This window comes from Myxocyprinus asiaticus, chromosome 23, assembly GCF_019703515.2.
Source record: "Myxocyprinus asiaticus isolate MX2 ecotype Aquarium Trade chromosome 23, UBuf_Myxa_2, whole genome shotgun sequence".
Taxonomy (NCBI): domain Eukaryota; kingdom Metazoa; phylum Chordata; class Actinopteri; order Cypriniformes; family Catostomidae; genus Myxocyprinus; species Myxocyprinus asiaticus.
The window spans coordinates 34,212,805-34,218,770 of record NC_059366.1 but is presented as its reverse complement, the minus strand read 5'-3'; positions in this window follow the sequence as shown (position 1 = coordinate 34,218,770).

Here is a 5,966-nt window from a genome sequence, read left to right as displayed (position 1 = left end):
CCACCAACTGTCATTGACTCTCATTGTTGGCCACATTGTTGTCAAATGTGCAGAAGATTACTTATATTCATTAGAACTGCTGAGGTCGAAGGTTCTTTGACCTTCTGTGGCAGCTAAATAAGATCTATCCTCAGATATTAAACCCGTCCAACCACTTTAAGCCATTCCACAAGACTCACATTAGCCCCATCCAGAACCTAGCCTAAGCTCTGCTTTTGATGTCTGATGCAAAATACCCATCCCCCTTAAACAGGGCTCAAATTCTTTCTTTTTTTTCATGTATGCTCGTATTCTCAAATTCCTCAGTAATTTCTCTGACTATGATCATGCAATCACATGAATAGTGGGCTGCATTCTAAGGGCCAACAGTGAAACCTCAGACAATCCTTTCAGATGTTTGTACCAATGTTTCTCTGATGTTTTCACCTCAGAAAACGTTGATCCTAGGCCAACATTTGACCACTGCAGTGACAAAATGTTAAACAAGTAGACCCACTGTGCCTTGCTTATAATGGTTTCCTGTAAAACTCAAAATTTAGTGAATTTGCTGCTGCTTCAATAATGTACATAAATACATTCATTGAATCTCGGACATACTACATTCGCCATGTTATGCAGTGTTGTCCTTTGACCTGTGTATTCCTTGACATATGTCCTAACAACAACCATGCCAATAATGCACATGAGGAACAACTTCTTAAAAAGAGCTGCCCTACTCACATGTTCTCCCAATCAAATCTAACGGCTCTTCAGCTCCTGTAGCCTAATGGGAACGCAAAGTGTCCACTGGTTGCACACTTCAAAATCTCAGCAGATGCAGTATGCTTACTGTGTTGCAGGGAAGTATAGTATAGTAATAAATACAAATAAAGTACAATAATCTAATTTTTTTTTTTTTTTTTTTTTGGTCTAACGCACTGGCAATTTTTCATTTGTTGAAAGTACAATCGAGAGGAAAAACAAGTAAAAAAATAAATAAATAAAATAATCTGCCAGTGCAGTAAGACAAAATACACATATGTTTAAGATAAATTCTCAAAAAAAATATCATCAAATTTTGTATATATTTAATTATTTTAAATATGTTATGCAGTGTTACTTCTCAGGTCAATTTATCTACAGTACAGTACAGTATGTTTTAAGGATTTGCTGATATTTTACTGGAAAACAAGACAATTAGATAGGTAACATTTGTCAACTTTTTTTTTTTTTTTTTTTTGCTGTGAAGAACTCCAACTTCCTAGAATATGTTTCCATTACAACACCTAATTCATAGGAGCTCCCACCTCCTGCGCTTGGTGATTGGCAGGTGTTCATTCCCTAGCCTAATATACAAATTTTGCTCAAATCAAATTATTTGAGATGGTTTTACATAAGAGCCCCAATAATTTGAAATTCATCACAGCAGCCCAGGGCACCTGGGTGTTCTCACTTGCTCTGTGGAAATACTGACACTGACCACAACCGTGCCATGAGCTTCTCAATCTGAAGACGATCAGCAGGACACCGATCAAGAGGGGTATAAAGTATGTCTGCTCTCAGTATCAAGTGAATTCTCATGGTCTTCTCCCATCTCACCTTCATAAAAGCACCTCGGAGTGGAGACTAAGCTTGCAGCGAGGAGAGGGATAAGCAGTGGTGATCTTTATTGAATCAGACCATCTGCTTCAGAGGCCCTCCGACATCAAAGCAAACAGCCTGCTTTATTTTAAAACATCAGGCCTGTGTTAAAGTGGCAGCAGATCCTGCCCCGTACCAGTGCTCTCTCTCTGTGTCTCAGACACACACAATCCACATGTCCTCAGAGAATGTTGTGCTACACCATTTCTATTTACATCTCCGACTTATTAGGAACAACCTCTGTGGATAACAGTAGGCTACTGCCTTCACAGAAAGTGTGCACTGGATGTTGTTTTGGTATTAACATCATCTCTTTAAAGCTGAAGTGAGTAATTTCTGTGCCACTAGTGTCACCAAATGGAAAAAATTATTGTTTTCAAACAGGTTTGCTGGACACTTCACCCTGTCTTCCATTGTTCAGTGAACAGACTGTCTCTTCTCAAACTCACATAATTTGTTGAGCTAATGTTGCAGAGCAACAGTGTTTACATTTTTCTGGAGAATTAACCTACAAATGGCTTGCAATTCTCTACATATTAAGTTGGGATAGGGTACCGTATAGGCCTTTTTTGTAAGTCAGTGCCCAAAAGTAATGGTTAGATAATTCTATAATTGCAAAAAAAAAAAAAAAAAAAAAAGAAAAAAAAAGAAAAATAAAAGAGAGAAAAACAATTAAAGCTCAGGCTCAAACAATTTGCAATGAGGCAGAACCATTATTTGGTTTTTATATAAGAGATCCCACAATGTAGCTGACCACCCTCTTCTCATTTTATTTGCCCTCCTCCAGAGAGAGGTGTAGAGTTGTGGTTTCAAATAAGGCTGTTTTTAAACCCAATCACATTTGCTTTTTCTCTCTTCTCTCAGCACTGGCAAATTTATGGGTGGTGTAGCACATTTCAGGAAGTGTCTGGCCCGCAATGCTGCAAGGGCAGCGGCTGCATGGCGAGCCTAATTAGAAGGCAGCTTCTGCTGCGTGGAACCTGGAATAGCTGACCTGGACTGCCAGAACACTGTTTGGTGAGGACTAGCTCGAATGCCTGGGCTTAAGGGAGTGGGTTGCTGGAGAATGGGGTATTACCTGGCCCGATGCCCGACCTACAGTCAGCTTGTTGGCACAGGTGTACAAAAATTGGGGGAGGGGTTAGGAATGAGCTGCACACAGCTGAACAAACAGGTCAAGTAGCTGGCAAACACCTCAAAGGGCTCGGGTGCTCAGATTAACTCTCGCAAAGGTCTGTCCATATAAGAAAGGAATAAAGGGGGCTGAAAATGCACACATGACCTTTTGACCTCAGCCTTGACCTTAACCTTAGGCATGAACACTTCACAAGTGTGCAGCACTGCAGATAAGAGAGTGAAAAGAACAGTATGGGGACGGAGGAGTCGCTGCCATCGCCAGGAGCCGGAGGAACCGCTGCCATCCGCCAGGGCCGGAGACACCAGTTCGAGAGAGTGAAACAGAAGTAGAAGACAAATTTGCAGCTTTGCATTTCAGATGTTACAAAGTTACACAAAGTGCCACTTTGTGAACTTAGTTTTGACTGGTGACCAAAAGTCTGAGACCACTAGTGAAAATGCTTCCATTTTTTCATTGCTCTAATTTAATACAAATTGTTTTCATTACAAATTATTTTATTAGCATGACAAATGGAGTGAAAAGATGAATCGAAATTTGTAGTATTTGGTACAACTCCCTTTTGCTTTAATGAGAGCATACACTCGAGCTGGCATGGACTTCAAAAGTTTGTGCAAAATCTGATTATCAGATTTATTTATCATTATTTATGATTATCTGATAATATTATGTCATTATGATTTGAGAATGTTCCACCGATAATCTTGTGTGCATAAACTAGAAACATAAAACTAGATTTTTTTTTTGAATGTTTGCGGTGACAACGTGACATTGTCCATTATCTGTCCCAGTTTTCATAATCCAAACTATATTTTTTACATCTGAAAATTCTAAACATTCCTGAGTGCACCACGCACTGTTTTCTGAAGGAACTTACAGATGGTAACCGAGTGACACAGGCAGAATGGATCCTAATTTTTACCTCACAATAATGGGAAGATACAGTATATTTCTTCTTTGAAATATGATTGTTGGTACTTCTAAATTACTGAACTTAAAGCTCCAAACTTTATTACAAAAAGGCAACGTTTCGAGCAGTTAGGTATTGTGCCTGATGAAGACCTTACTGGTCGAAATGTTGCCTTTTTGTAATAAAGTTTGTAATAAAATAAAGTTCAGTGTGCGGACATCTACCTCATTTTTACACTCATTAAAATTTTTGTCCTGCACCTGTGCCCAACTTGGGTTTTGAATGTGCACACCTACTTGACAATTTTCTCTACTACTTCTAAATTACTAACATTAAATCATCTTTTATCTTAGAACTAAACCGTCACTAGAGGTTAATCAATATGCACGCAGTTAATATGCACATAGTTTTGCTGGTATTTATATAACACTACAGCTCACAATATATTAGCTCACAATCAAAGAGTTGTAAAGTTATGGATGCGGTGTTGAGAAATATCTTTGTCAATTTATTATGTTGTGCCCATGATGAGCAATTCTCCCTCAATGTCTTTATTATATGCAAACCATGCTGATAAATGATAAACTTTTCACTAAAACATATAATAATACATGATAATGATACTTCTTATTTATAACTATACAGCAGCTACCAATATTTTTTCTGATGCCCTGAACTCTTTTCTATTATTCATGTACGAAGCTGTGTGTGTGCGTCTTTGTTTAATTTGCATTTTATGTTATGTTTGAGTTCAGTTTGTTATTAAAGTTTTATGTTGACTGTTCAGCTGGTTCCCGCCTCCTCCTTGCCCACCTTAAGAACCTTGCCAAACCCAGGAAGGAGGAAGGATGCGCTGTCGTGGAGTCCTCGCCACTGCTGTCCGCCAGGAGGAGGAGCCATTGCCATCCGCCAGGAGACGGAGGAGTTGCTGCCATACGCCGGGAGGCGGAGGAACCGCTGCCATCCTCCAGGAAGCAGAGGAACCTCTGTCGTCTGCCAGGGGAGGAGTGGCTGTCGTCTGCCAGGGGGTGGAGGAGTGGCTGAGGACCAGGCGACAGTATGTCCAGGGACTGGCAAGCCACTCTCTCCCCTCTACTTCTCCTCGTCTCTCTCAGTTTCCCAGGAGGCGGGGAAGGCCGGCTGGAGGAAGGACTGACGAAAGGGCAACAACTCTCCTCCAGGAAGGGAGGGGGGGGAGTAAGTCAGGCCGGAGGTCTCCCTGGCCTGAATCTGGTTGTGGAGGAGTGTGACGAGGAAGGGGGCGTGGCCAGGCTGTGATGACGCACGCCTGGCACTGAGTTGAATAATCAGTGGGAGAGAGATAAGGGGGGCCAGAGACGCCAGTTCGAGAGAGAGACAAAACACTGACTTGTCAGTGAAGAGCACTTTTTGCCAGTCCTGTCTGGTCCAGCGAAGGCGAGTTTGTGCCCATAGGCGACGTTGTTGCCGGTGATGTCTGGTAAGGACCTGCCTTACAACAGGCCTACAAGCCCTCAGTCCAGCCTCTCTCAGCCTATTGCGGACAGTCTGAGCACTGGTGGAGGGATTGTACATTCCTGGTGTAACTCGGGCAGTTGTTGTTGCCATCCTGTACCCTGCAGGTGTGATATTCGGATGTACCGATCCTGTGCAGGTGTTGTTACACGTAGTCTGCCACTGCGAGGACCTTCCCACCTCCCTGTAGCGCTGTCTCAGGCGTCTCACAGTATGGACATTGCAATTTATTGCCCTGGCCACATCTGCAGTCCTCACGCCTCCATGCAGCATGCCTAATTCACGCAGATGAGAAGGGACCCTGGGCATCTTTCTTTTGGGGTTTTTCAGAGTCAGTAGAAAGGTCTCGTTAGTGTCCTAAGTTTTTATAATTGTGACCTTAATTGCCGACTGTCTGTAAGCTGTTAGTGTCTTAATGACCATTCCACAGGTTCATGTTCATTAATTGTTTATGGTTCATTGAACATGCATGGAAAATATTTAAACCCTTTACAATGAAGATCTGTAAAGTTATTTGGATTTTTACAAAATTATCTTTAAAATACAGTGTCCTGAAAAAGGGACATTTCTTTTTTTTTCCTTTTTGCTGAGTTTAATTCAAATCAGCAGTAAAATCAAACAACACTGGTCTCATACATTGTGCTTGTTTACCTCAGATTATGCTGAAAAACACAATTTTAACATCTTATTTTGCTAATGCTCATGTGCATTCTCTGGTTGATTGACAGATGATGTCTGTATCTAAAAGACGATTGGCTCTTTTACCTGTAAGGCGGGACTTCCTTTCTATGTCCACTGACCGTTGGG